At 47.3% G+C, this 13,084-nt stretch overlaps 1 protein-coding gene across 4 annotated transcripts in view; it reads right to left on the bottom strand.

Annotated features, from left to right (window-relative positions):
* MARCHF7 (membrane associated ring-CH-type finger 7) overlaps positions 1-13,084 on the bottom strand; it is a 398,067-nt gene that overhangs the window by 325,317 nt on the left and 59,666 nt on the right. The gene's annotated exons all lie outside the window — the stretch shown is intronic.

The following is a 13,084-nucleotide window of genomic DNA, read 5'->3' on the forward strand; positions in this document are numbered from 1 at the left end:
ATACAGTAAGTGATGACCATGCTATACAGTAATTGAGAGCTGCAGCTGCTACAGGCGCCGGGGAGGAGGGTGGGCGATATGAACGTCAGCAGCCCTACATGCCAAGAACAGTTGCATACTGGTAAGTAGCATATTCAGTTCGAGGCATGTGGGCTGCTGAATTCATATCTGTGCATAGAATACATAGCAGTACCTCCTATTAGCGGCGGCTACCAGTGCCAGCTGCAGCAGTCTGAAAAAGAGTTTTGAGAACAGCCGGTCCTACAGCTGCCTGCTGTTTTGAGTGTACATCTACACAGTAGTGTTTGGTAAATGTATGTATAGTGGACCATGTGGCTGCTCTACATATTTCCTGTAAAGGAATGTTTCCCAGGAAAGCCATGGACGCCCCTAACTTTCGTGTTGAGTGGGCTCGTGGGGGAATCGTTAATGTGCGTTTAGCCTTTTGATAGCAAATTTGAATACATTTAACGATCCATCTGGCTATACCTGCTTTGGAGATGGTGTTGCCCTTGTGTTGTGGAGAAAAGGCAACGAAAAGTTGTTTTGTCTTCCTAAAGTCTTTAGTTCTGTCTATATAGTACATGAGGGCCCTCTTTACATCTAGTGTATGGAGCATTCTTTCAGCGACATTTTGTGGATTTTGAAAGAAAACAGGCAGTTCAATAGTTTGATTCATGTGGAGCTGCGATATTACTTTGGGCATGAATTTGGGGTTGGTACGTAGTACGACCCTGTTTGCGTGAACCTGTATGAATGGCTCTTGAATGGTTAGTGCCTGGAGTTCACTAACTCTTCTTAACGAAGTGATCGCTACTAGGAAAGCTACTTTCCAGGTGAGGAATTGAATCTCACATGAGTGGAGCGGTTCGAAGGGTGGACCCATCAGTCTGGTGAGGACCAAGTTGAGGTTCCACACCGGTGCTGGTGGGTGTCTTGGGGGAATTACTCGTTTGAGTCCCTCCAAGAAGGCTTTGATGGCAGGCACTCTGAATAAAGAGAGGTGCTGCCTGTTTTGGAGATAGGCTGCTATTGCGGTTAAATGGATACGTATTGAGGTGTATGCCAGATTGCATCGGTATAGGTGTAAGAGGTAACAGATTATGTTTTGAATGGATGCGTCTAGCGGGTTAATGTCATTGTTGTTGCAGTAAATGACAAACCTCTTCCATTTAGCCGCATAGCAAGCTCTGGTAGTGGGTCTCCTGGCCTCTTTGATGATCTCCATACAGTCAGGGGGCAGGTTTAGGTAGCCAAACTCTAAGACTTCAGGAGCCAGATTGCCAGGTTCAGCTGTTGCGGATCTGGGTGCTGAATCTCGCCATGGTTCTGCGTTAAAAGTGTGGGTTTGATCCGCAGCCTTTGATGCGGCACCACGGAAAGTTCCAGAAAGGTGGTGTACCATGGTTGGCGCGCCCATGTGGGAGCAACTAGGATGAGTGTCAGTGACTGCTGTCGCAGTTTGCGTGCCACCAGCGGTATTAATGGCGCTGGGGGAAAAGCGTACGCAAATCTGCCGGACCAGTTCATCCATATCGCATTGCCCTGCGACTGTGGATGTGGGAACCTGGAGGCACAGCTTTGGCATTTTGCGTTTTCCCTTGTGGCGAATAGGTCTATCTCTGGATGACCCCACTGTTGGAAGTACGGTTGGAGTACTGATGGGTGTAGCTCCCACTCGTGCATCTGGTGGCTGTGTCTGCTGAGCAGATCCGCCATCTGGTTGTCCTTGCCGGGGAGGTGTTCCGCCATGAGGAATATGTTCCTCTGAATGGCCCACTTCCACATGCTCTGAGCCAGATGAGACAACTGTGGAGAGTGTGTTCCTCCCTGCTTCTGTATGTAGTACATGGCAGTCATGTTGTCCGTCCGGATCAACACGACTTTGTTGCACAGGTGTACTTTGAATGCCTTCATGGCTAGGAAGATTGCCATCAGTTCCAGAAGGTTGATGTGCATCGTCCATAGTCCCTGCACTATGTAATTGAGTACATGAGCTCCCCATCCCTGGAGAGACGCGTCCGCTGTCAGTATTATTTGTGGAACAGGCTCTTGGAACGGTCGGCCCTTGCAAAGGTTTTGTGGATTCCACCAATGCAGAGAGTTGTATGCCCGACCGCTCACCAACACTAGGTCTTTTAATTGCCCGTGAGCCTGACTCCATTGACGTGCCAAGCACTCCTGAAGCGGGCGCATATGTAGTCTCGCTTGCGGGACTATGAAAATGCAGGAGGCCATCATGCCTATCAACTGCATGAACACTCGCGCAGGAAGGGAGTGTTGAGGTTTGAACTTTGAGATCAGCAGTTGCATGCGGTTGATCCTCACTAAATTTGGCTGAGCTGTGGCTGCCAGAGTGTTTATGGTCGCGCCCAGGTACTGTTGTACGTGTGCGGGTTGGAGATGTGATTTTGGGTAATTTAGTGAGAATCCCAGACTGTGAAGAAGGTGGATGGTGAGGGACATGTGGCTGGCGCATTGCTGGGCTGACTTTGCTTGAACAAGCCAGTCGTCCAGGTAAGGGTAGACGTGAATGTGTTGTCTCCGTAGATGTGCAGCCACTGTAGCTAGGCACTTAGTGAAAACCCTGGGTGCTGTTGTCACGCCGAAGGGGAGGACTTTGAATTGATAGCGCTGTCCCTGAATAGTGAACCTGAGATATTTCCTGTGTGATGGGTGTATGGGTATGTGGAAGTACGCATCTTTGAGGTCCAGTGTGGCTAGGAAGTCTCCCTGGCTGAGCAGCGGGAGAACCTGCTGTAGGGTGAGCATATGGAAATGCTCTGAGAGAATGTAGTGGTTGAGGGGTCTCAGGTCTAGTATAGGTCTGAGCGACCCGTCCTTTTTTGGGATTAGAAGTACAGAGAGTACACCCCTGTCCCCTGCTGGTTGACGGGCACGACCTCTATTGCACCCTTTTGCAGCATACTTAGCACTTCCTGCTGCAATAATGCTAAGTGCTCTACGGACATAGGACGGTGCTTTGGCGGTATGTTGGGTGGAGTGGAGGTTAGTTCGAGACAGTAACCGTGCTGGATAATGTCCCTGACCCACCTGTCTGTGGTGATGTTTTTCCACGTGGACAGTGTGAGAAAGTGCCATCTTTCTTGCATGGTATGCCCCCACTTTTTGCTAAATTGCTGAATGTACTTCGATTGAGTGTACCCTGGGTTCCTGCCAATCAGGTGCCCAGGGCCTATGTTCCTTCCTTAAACCACACAAACCCCAAATTGGCAAACCCTAGCCACATGTCAGCCCCTAGTAAATGGTACCCTAGGTACCCAGGGCCTTGTGACCAGGGAAGGCCTCTAAGGGCTGCAGCACTCATTGTGCCACCCTCAGAGGCCCTGTACCCTTACACACACACACTGCCCTTGCAGGCTGAGTGTCTGGTTGCAGGACAAAACAGAGAGTCGACATGGCACACATCACTGTGTACCATGCCCATCACCTACACTGCCAAGGCATATGTCAGCCACCCCTCTAGCTGGGTGCATTACGCCTATGGTGTGGGCACAGGAGCAGGAGCCCTGTGCCCCTACAGTACCCAGGTCCATTCCTGGGCACTGTAAGTGCAGTGCTGTCATTTAAGAATACATGGTGCTGAGAGCTTGTCAAACACGAGCTCCACAGCACCATAGTGGCAACACTGAAGCCTGGGAAGTTTGGTATCAAACTTCTCAGCACATTGAACCCACACTGATGCCAGTGTAGGATTTAATGTACTAAGCACCCCAGAGGGCATCTTAGAAGATGCCCCCTTACAGCTAACTTGCAATCCACGTCTGCTCTGAGGCTGCCCAGGCTGCCACACAGCAGACACGTTGCTGGACCCCTGGGTGGGAGAGCCCCTGCTCTCCCGGGCCTGCAACAATGCACATCCTGGGTGAGGTGAGAAATCTCCTCCCCCAGGATGAGCAAAGGGAAGCTTCAAAGGCATGCCGCCAGTTGGAGTTTCCCCAGGCCACTGCAACCCCCCACTCTGGCGGGAAGCTTGGCCGGAAACCCCATACAAGGACAGGGGATGTGCCAGCCTGCCCACCCCACCCCTCAGGTGGGGGAGGCGAGGTGCAGCACATCTCCGGGCTCTCGCCATCTTGAAGATGGGAGGCCCTACCCTATCAGGATTAGGCTACTGCCCCCCTCCCACCGGAGAGAGGCAGGATATGGGGTGTACCCACCCCAGGACAAGGACCCATTGGTCCCTGGCCTTCACCTACCTGTAACGCCCCTAAATCTAGTATTTAGGGGCCCCCTGAACCTTCCTTCCTCAGATTCCAGATAGAAAAACGACAAGAAGAGCAAGAAGAACAAAGACCTGCCCTGCAGCTGCTAAAAAGAGAAGACACCAACTGCTTTGGCCCCAGCCCTACCGGCCTGTCGACTCTCGAACCTGCACCAGCGCGGCATCCCACGTGGCCAGCAACCTCACCAACCCCGGAGGACCTGGCTACCTTTTAGCTCTAAGCCCCTGGGACTCCCACGAGTAGAGGCTCTACTCAAGAAACCTACTTGCTATCCCTGGCACCAGCCCGGGACCGCGGACCCAACACACTCTGCACCAGCCAAGCCTGGCCAGTGCCGGAGTGGACAAAGACCCAGAGGACGACCCCACGGCAACTGTGACCCAGAGTCCGGCACCCAAGGACCCCGATCGCCATCCCGGAAGAAGCCTGCAGCCTCAGAACCAAGTGCCACCCCAGCCGCGATCAACCAGAGGGTAAGATTCCCGACGTCAAAAGGCACCCCTGCACCCGGCGCCCTGCGACCCCCTGTGCCCAATCCCGGGGTACCCACCTAACCTACAACTACCCAACTTACCTCTCGAAGTGGTGGTGGCACCTGAAACATCCTCGTCCCCGAGCCTGCAGCCTCTTTCCAAACCGGAACATTCCCATTGATTTCCATTGAGCGCCCTAAGGCTCAAAAGCACCCTGCACCCAGCCGCCCGAGTGGCCCTGGCAGTGCCCTCTCTACACTAACCTACTTCCCCACTTGCCCTGAGTAAGTGACCAGGAGCCCAGCTCCCACAGCCGCGTGGCTTGCCAGACAGCAGCCACCAACCAAGGCCCCCCTATCCCTCATAGGATAACATTGGGCCCAACTCTCTCTGCACCCGGCCGTCCTGAAACCGCTGAGGGTGAACCAACTGTACCTACCTGACACTGGGGGACCCCTGAGTCCATGCCCGGAATTTCAACACTACCAGTCGAGTACTTACCCTTAAACCGCTAACTTCATTTTCCTCATAGGGTAACATTGACTGGCTTTTTCTTCAAAAATCTTCTAAGTGTGAACTTTTCAAAACTGCAAAAATTCACCAAAAATCAGCCAAGTGACAAAAACGAATTTACTCACCTGCTCCTAGGTGAGCTCCCAGTGCTGGATCTTGGTGCCCAGCCCTGACTCTGAAAAGTGTTCACAACTATACTTACTTCTAACTCATTTTTCTCCCATAGGAAACCATTGTCTGCTTTTCTGTGAAATTTCTTCTAAGTGTCTACTTTTGCAAATTTGAAATATTCTTTTAAAATCGTACCATTTCTGCAAACGAAATTACTTACCTGCTTTTGATAAGGACCCCAGTCCTGGGTCTAGGCACCCAGTCCTGGATTACTAAAGTAACGATAAAGTACTCTACCTGCAATTTGAATTTCTTGCCATAGAGATCCATTGAATGGTTTCTGTGAAATATTTTCTAAGTGCTAACTTTTGAAATAGCTAAATATTATTTAAAAATCATTACAGTTATTAAGTCGACTTTCATCACTTGATTCTGAATACTGACCCCAGGCTGGTTCTAGGATCCAGACCTGGAATTCCAAAAGTAATCTGAAAAGTAATTTATTACAAATAACCTGAATTTACCATTGAGCTCAATGCATTGTTATGTTTAGGAAATAGGATTGTTTATTGCAACCAACTGTGACTGTTTACACAAATTTATTGCTTGAAACAAAAGTATTTATATTCAACCTCTCATTCTGAGAAAGTATATTTTTACCCCCTTGTGGTTCTAAAAATAAAACAAGCATATATTTTATATATACAAATCATTGGCCTAGAGTTCAGTTATTGAGTGTGTGAAACCATTTGCTGACTGAGAGTGTACAATAAATGCTTTACACTGTCCTCTGGTACTGCCTTACTGCTCGACCAAGCTACCACTTTTGAGAGTAAGGTCATACCTAACTTTGACCTCTATCAGCCTCTGGGGGACTGTGGACTCTGTACACCCTGTACCTATTAGGGAACAGTATATACAGAGCCACTTTCTCACAGACAGGAACCGCTGGAGTCTCCCCCCCGACAGGTGTTATGTGGTCGGGGGGGAAGGGTCACTGTTTGTTTTTGGGTGAGGACCTGGTGTTGCCGTAACCACGTCCTCTGCCCTTGGTGCTGGAGCCACGATATCCACCTCTGTTGGTTTTATCGTAGGTACTCTGTGTGCCCCCTTTAGTGTATTGCTGCTGTGACCCCTGGCCTCTAGCTGCTCCCCTATTCCCGGGGCGACGAAAGGAGCCACTACGAAATTGCTGTGTTTGCAGAGCCCCCCCATCGACTTCGCAGTGTCAGTGTCTTTCTTTATTTTTTCTAAGGTGGTGTCAACTTCTGGGCCGAATAAGTAGTCGGGTTGACCGGCTGATTCAGGATGTTGTTTTGAATCTCTGGTTTGAATCCGGAGATCCTTAACCAAGCGTGTCGGCGTAACATGACGCTGGTGTTAATTGCCCTTGCTGCTGTGTCGGCAGCATCCAGTGCGCACTTAATGGATGCGTTGGTAAGAAGTTGTCCCTCTCTGATGAGGAGCTCCGCTGCCTCTTTGTATTCATCTGGCAGATGCTGGAGTAGCGATTCGAGCATGTCGTAGTGTGAACGATCATAGCGGGCCAGGAGGGCCTGTGTATTGGCAATGCGCCAGATGTTTGCTGCTTGAGCTGCAATTCTCTCGCCTGAGGTCTCCAGCACCTTGGACTCCTTGTCTGGGGGAGGAGCATTACCTGTTTGCGAGTGGGCCCGTTTGCGAGCGTTAGCAACCACCATGGAGTCCAGAGGTAACTGACCTCTAATGTACATAGGGACTCCGGGCGCAGGCTTGTATTTTTTTTCCAATCCTGGAGTTTAGCACCCGTGCCCTGGTTGTTTCTTTGAAAATGTCCTTTGCGGGTTTGAGAACACCTTTCAACATGGGCAAAGTCTTGACAGTTCTCTCGGAGGAGGCGAAAGTGTCCACTAAGAAGTCTTCCTCAACCGTGTCAAAGTGGAGTTGTACTCCATGATTGGCGGCAGCACGTTCTATGAGGGCATTGAAGGCAGCAGTGTCCTCTGTGGGAGATGTTTTGGCGCTGTAAAGCTGCGTGTCCTGGGTATCTGGCGCGGTACCCTGGTCTGTAGGGTCATCCCATACTTGATCTGGGTCTTGCTGCTCTTCAGGATCGATATCCCTAGGGTAGGTGGTATCATCACCCATGCAGTCCTCCATTGCGTCTGTTTCGGAGGGCGTAGGAGAAAAGGACTGGGGATCCTGATAGGAGGGTTGCAAGCGTTCATACAGAACCGGTTCCGACTCTGCTGGCAATTTGTGCTTCAGAGGTATTCTGTAGGTTTCCAAGGCATTCTCTGGCATGATCTTCCGTTTGCGGAGCATCAGTCTGCCAGTGTCGGCGTCGATGAATTGTGGCTGTGAAGGCTCAAAAGGTGAGTGTCCAGTAGATGGGGACTGTGTCTGGCGGACACGTGTTCGGATCTCGAACATTTTCGGCGCCGTGGATGGCGGCAAACCAAAACTGATGTTGGTTGGCGCCGAGGGTGCTTTTGGAGCCTTGTTCGTGTCGGGGCCCGACGTGGATCGGAGGGCTGCCCGTTCCCCGATACGTTGCAACGACGCCGCGACTTGTCGCACCGAGAACGCCGAAGGTTCTTTGGTGCCGGTCGGTACCGTGGAGGTAGGCGTCGACTGCTTTGGAGCCACAGGGTCATTGATCCGAAGAGAGGTATCAGCGGTCATCGGAGTCGATGACTTGGCGTGTGCCGCCGTCTTCGAAGTGGACTCAGATGGAGCGGCCATTTTGACTTTGGTGGTCGGGGCCGACTGCTTCGGTGCCAGGGGCCGAGGCGCTTTTGTGGGACCGAGGGCCTTCCTTTTCGGGTCGGTACCGATATCCGCTGCAGCGAGTTCGGCGCTGAAATCCCTCTTAGTGCGTTCGAAGCCGACGGTCTGTGTTGGTGTCGAAGGAGTGGAGGTCTTCGAGGCCTTCAAGCCGATTACGACCAGTTTCACTTTTGGTTTCGGTGGAACTGGTGCGACGATTGGTTTCGGTTTCGTAGAAGGGAATCCAGTCGTCTTTGGTAATAATGGCTCGTGCTGGATGTTCGAGGCCGGGCCCGAAGGCGGGGCCGAAGAACTTTGGGATTGATCTCGGGTAAGGCCCAGAGGCTATCCCTGGACCTGAGCCGTAGAATGACGCACTTTGACAGCCTCCGTATCGACGGGTAGGCCTGGCTCTTCGCTAGAGCTATCTTCTTCGGCCCCAAAGGCCTCATCGTAGTCTCCTACCTCGTCGACGGCTTCTTCCCTGTGAAAAAGCACTTCATCGGCGTCTTCCGATCGGTAATCGTGTTCGGAAGCGGGGCTGGAGTTTACTTCTTCCACGCTCTCAACATCCTCGTCCTCGGTGCTGAAGATGTTGGCCGGGGCAGGCGCAGATTGCTGCGCCTCTAATCTCGCTGCCCGTCGATTCCTGAGAGTCTTCTTCGATCGGAACCGAGCACAGGCCATACATTTCGATTCGTCGTGATCCGGTGAAAGACATTTGTTGCATACCGGGTGGACGTCGATGTGTGGGTATTTGGCGTGGCATACAGGACACCGTTTGAATGGGGTCCTCGATTCCATAGTCGATATAAGGTCGATGTTCGGACCAAACGGATCCGAAAGGATGGAAGAAGTTTCTAAACTAATTAAGAAAGCAGTCGATACCGAACAGGAACAGTACCGACGAAAACTAAAGGCCTTTTGGCCTTAAACTAAATTTTCCTAACTTGAGCTAAGATAAGCACATCCAAACCCAATGGCGGAAAAAAACAATCTGAGGATGGAGAGGATGCCCATGCGCACTGTGGTCCAGGGGAGGAGTCACCTATCTCGTGATACTTCGAAGACTCTTCCAGGACAACAACGTGCAAACATCCGGACCCAACACTAGGCGGCGATCTATGCACAGAAAAGAATTCAGCAGCCCACATGCCTCGAACATATATATAAATAAATTAAACATCAAAGATGCGGTATGGCATTCTAATGATTTGTTAGTGGTTATGGACAGTGAATCGCTTTATACAAGTATTAATCATGTGAATGGGTTGAATGCAACCAAACGTTTTTTTAGAGAATAGAGAGATCAATATGAAAGATCATAACTGTATGCTATCGGAAATGATTGAATTGTGTTTACTTAACAACTACTTTTTATTACAACATGAAATGTATCAACAGGTGAGAGGTGTAGCGATGGGGGCATGTGTCTCCACCAGCTATTCAGGTTTACATGTTGGCTGGTGGGAGAAGCATGTCCTCATGACTGAGCACCAACAATGGTATAAACACAATCCATTATTGGCGTTACATTGATGACATCTGTCTGATTTGGAATGGAACAAAAGAGGCAGCTATAGAATTTGTAGAAGCTATTAACTCCAATGAACTTAATCTAAAATTCACTGCCACCGTAGACAACTCCAGTGTTGTTTCTAGACGTTCTATTATACATCAATGAAGACAAATATACACACAAAGCTTCATAGAAAATCCACTGCTGGAAACTATTACATGCAGACAGCTCACATCCACGCCACCCGATTAAAAGCATACTGTATGGCGAATTCATTCGGATTCGCTGAATTTGCAGGTCTGAGGCAGTCTCTATTGAATGCCAACAGGAAGCATTATGTAGGTTTTTGGATCGAGGGTACAAAAAATCTAACCTGGTCCAAGCTTTAACCAAAGCCAACACTTTAATCGAGAGAATCATTATTGATGCCCAAAGGAAACAACATTATGGATTTAGGTCATAGCTCTAACAATGAGATGCACACAAATCGACTGATTACCACCTTCAGACAACAGGAAGAAAAAAATACGTAGGATTATATACTCAGAATGGTAGGTTCCATCTTACCTACCTTGCCTGCAATCACCTTTAGAAGGGCGCCCTCGATGAGGGATGCCCTAGTTAAGCCTATGCCAGATGTTAGATCTAAAAGTACTTGGCTTACAAAAACAGGTTTCTATAAGTGCACTTCTTGCCGTGCTTGCACGTTTGCTAAAAATGCAACTCATAAGACAGCTTTTAGTGAGAAGGAGACAGAAATTAAGGAACACCTCACATGCCTTACTGAGTATGCCATATATAAACTAAAGTGCACCTGCGGCCTAGAGTACATCGGCAGCACTAAGCTCCCAGTACATAAACACATCCTTCAACATGTAAGGGCACTTGTAAATTCCGACCCAAACTACCTGGTCGCCAGGCATTTTAAATTAGTGCATAACAACAAAATGAAGGACCTGGAATATACAGTATTAGGAGCTGTTGCCATACCCGTACGGGGAGGGAATCGAGATGTTACTCAGGCAACGTGAATCTCATTTTATTTTAGCCCTCGACACTACAATGCCCAATGGCCTAAACATGAGTGAGGATTTGCATAACTTTCTCCAGACTGACCTGCACTTTGTACAATTACTTATTCAGTCAGCCACGAATATTGCTCAATTTTTTGTTAAATTATAGTATTATAGACCGTTCCTGTAAAGTTAGTTTCTTCAAGCTGCTAATGAATTTGTAAGTTGCACAGCACTATTTAGCACTTTTTGGCTACACCTTGCAGTTTAATTTAGTATTTTATCAGTACAGACATGAAGGTTTTATAGGCACTCTTATAGGCAGAATTTCTGGGGTTTAGGATGTTTTTAAGCAGCTGGGATCGCCGATTTTGACTTGGAGTCTAACTATAGTTGCACTTGCACTCTATATTTTAATAACTACTCTGTTTATGGCTCATTATTTATTAATGTTTTAGAACTTTTGATATTAGTCACTTTCAGCTTTCAAACCGATGAACACAATTTATTGTTTAATTATGCTGTCTTATGCTGCTAACATTAACTTATTTAGGGTTTGTATTATGCCCATTCTGATTTTGATAAGCCGAGCAACCTAGTAATAGGTTATTACTCTTTGCCTATTTTTTGCACAGTCAGTATAGTATTCATATGTGCCTTTGCTTAATTGAAGTACTGATTTGTTTACTACTGTTTCAATCTCAAGATGCACTTGCACCTTTTGCTTTGCTCCATTACGTAAATGAATTTTATAACGTTCACTAGAATGCAACTATAATTGAACTTGTTTTTTGTACATGATATAAATCGAGCATAGTATATTTCAAATCTGTGTATCCACGTTTTACTAGCACATTAACGTTAAATTGAAAAAAAACTTACTGACCTAGAATCTAGTCTGTCGTTTATGCACATTATCATGGTGAGCTTGTTTTTACAGGCAATTGTGCATGCTTGTGGTTTTATGTGAGTTCCCGGAGAGGAGGCGCATCATGTGACCAAGCTCGCTGTGTCGAGTGAAACGCGTCATGGCAGGCATTATGCCTGTTTGATTTTATGGACTATTGAAGATTAAATTGCACTGCTTTCTCCATCAACATTACGTTGCAAGTCTGTTCGAGGTCCGTGCCTGGTGGTTATGCCCAACAGTGGCAGACAGGAATGAATATATATATATATATATATATATATATATATATATATATATATATATATATATATACACACATACACATACATACACACACACACACACACACAGAAACAAAGGTTAAAGGTGCATTATAGTTGGGTGAGAATGTAAGTTAAAACATAGTTTTAGATAAAACAAAACCACTTAAATTCAACAGTTAGTTGTAAAGTAACTAGAACGTGTGCCCCAAGGTAACTATACCTCGCGCCCCCGCCAGGCACAGTTCTATCAATGTCTTCACTGGAAATGTTGCAGATGTCATAGAACAGGTCATGAGTAACGTAATATGTGGTGTAATTAGCAGTGCATGGGGAGGGCATAAGTTATAGTTATCTTTTAGCTTGAGTTATATTAACTGGTGAATTTCAGTGGGTTTAACTGACATTTTCACCTATTTTTACCCAACTATAATGTCCCTTTAACTTTTTTTTCTGTGAACTTCCAAGGTTATTTTTTTTTTTCTTTTCAAGTGCAAAGTAAGATATTGCCATACCAAACTAGATCATCACTTTAACCTTTGGTTTCTTTCAGTGAAAGTCTATGGTTTGTTTTGTTTCTTAAACAAAGTAATACGTTATTACCATACTTAAACGTCAACCCCATGCTGCGTTTGGCCGTGCGCAGTGTGGTACTGGCCACAGGGCCTGCACCCAACCCCACGGACAGCTAACTCCAGGTTGCCCACGGCCCTTTGGCAGTGAGCAGCAGGGGGTTGGATACAGTGCCTGTATGTCATTTTAAGTAAGGTACACCTACCAACTTTGTCAAAGGGTCCGAACAACAAAATATTATAAAAAAAGCCAGCCAAATGGCTTTATGAAGGAATCAGGATATCAATGTATTTAAATCGCATTTATTGTCTGGAGTCAAAAAGGACCAACAATTAAAAGGCAATGTATTTTTTTAAATCTCACAGAGCGATGTTTACTTGTCATTTAAAAATATTTTATAAAGTTCCACTGTAAAAAGAGAAAAAAAAAACATTTGTGTTTCTTCAAATTTTCCAGGCTACAAGACGCAACCCCATAAAACCCACCACAAGGTGCGTCTACACTCCAGCTGGTCACCACGTTGCTTCAGATAGGAGTGCTTTGTTCATAATAAAAACGAAGAAAAAAACCCAAAAATAGTATGTTCTTCTAGAGTCATGAATTTAACGACTCACAAGAGTTCCTTTTTTCATTTAAATGTGGTGTGCTTGCCAATTATAAGGACAACACAAGTGGTAAAATCTATTCTTTCAAAATGTCTTAAGGCATTACGGCACG

This window comes from Triturus cristatus, chromosome 3_1 (genome assembly GCF_964204655.1).
Source record: "Triturus cristatus chromosome 3_1, aTriCri1.1, whole genome shotgun sequence".
In the NCBI taxonomy this organism is placed as follows: domain Eukaryota; kingdom Metazoa; phylum Chordata; class Amphibia; order Caudata; family Salamandridae; genus Triturus; species Triturus cristatus.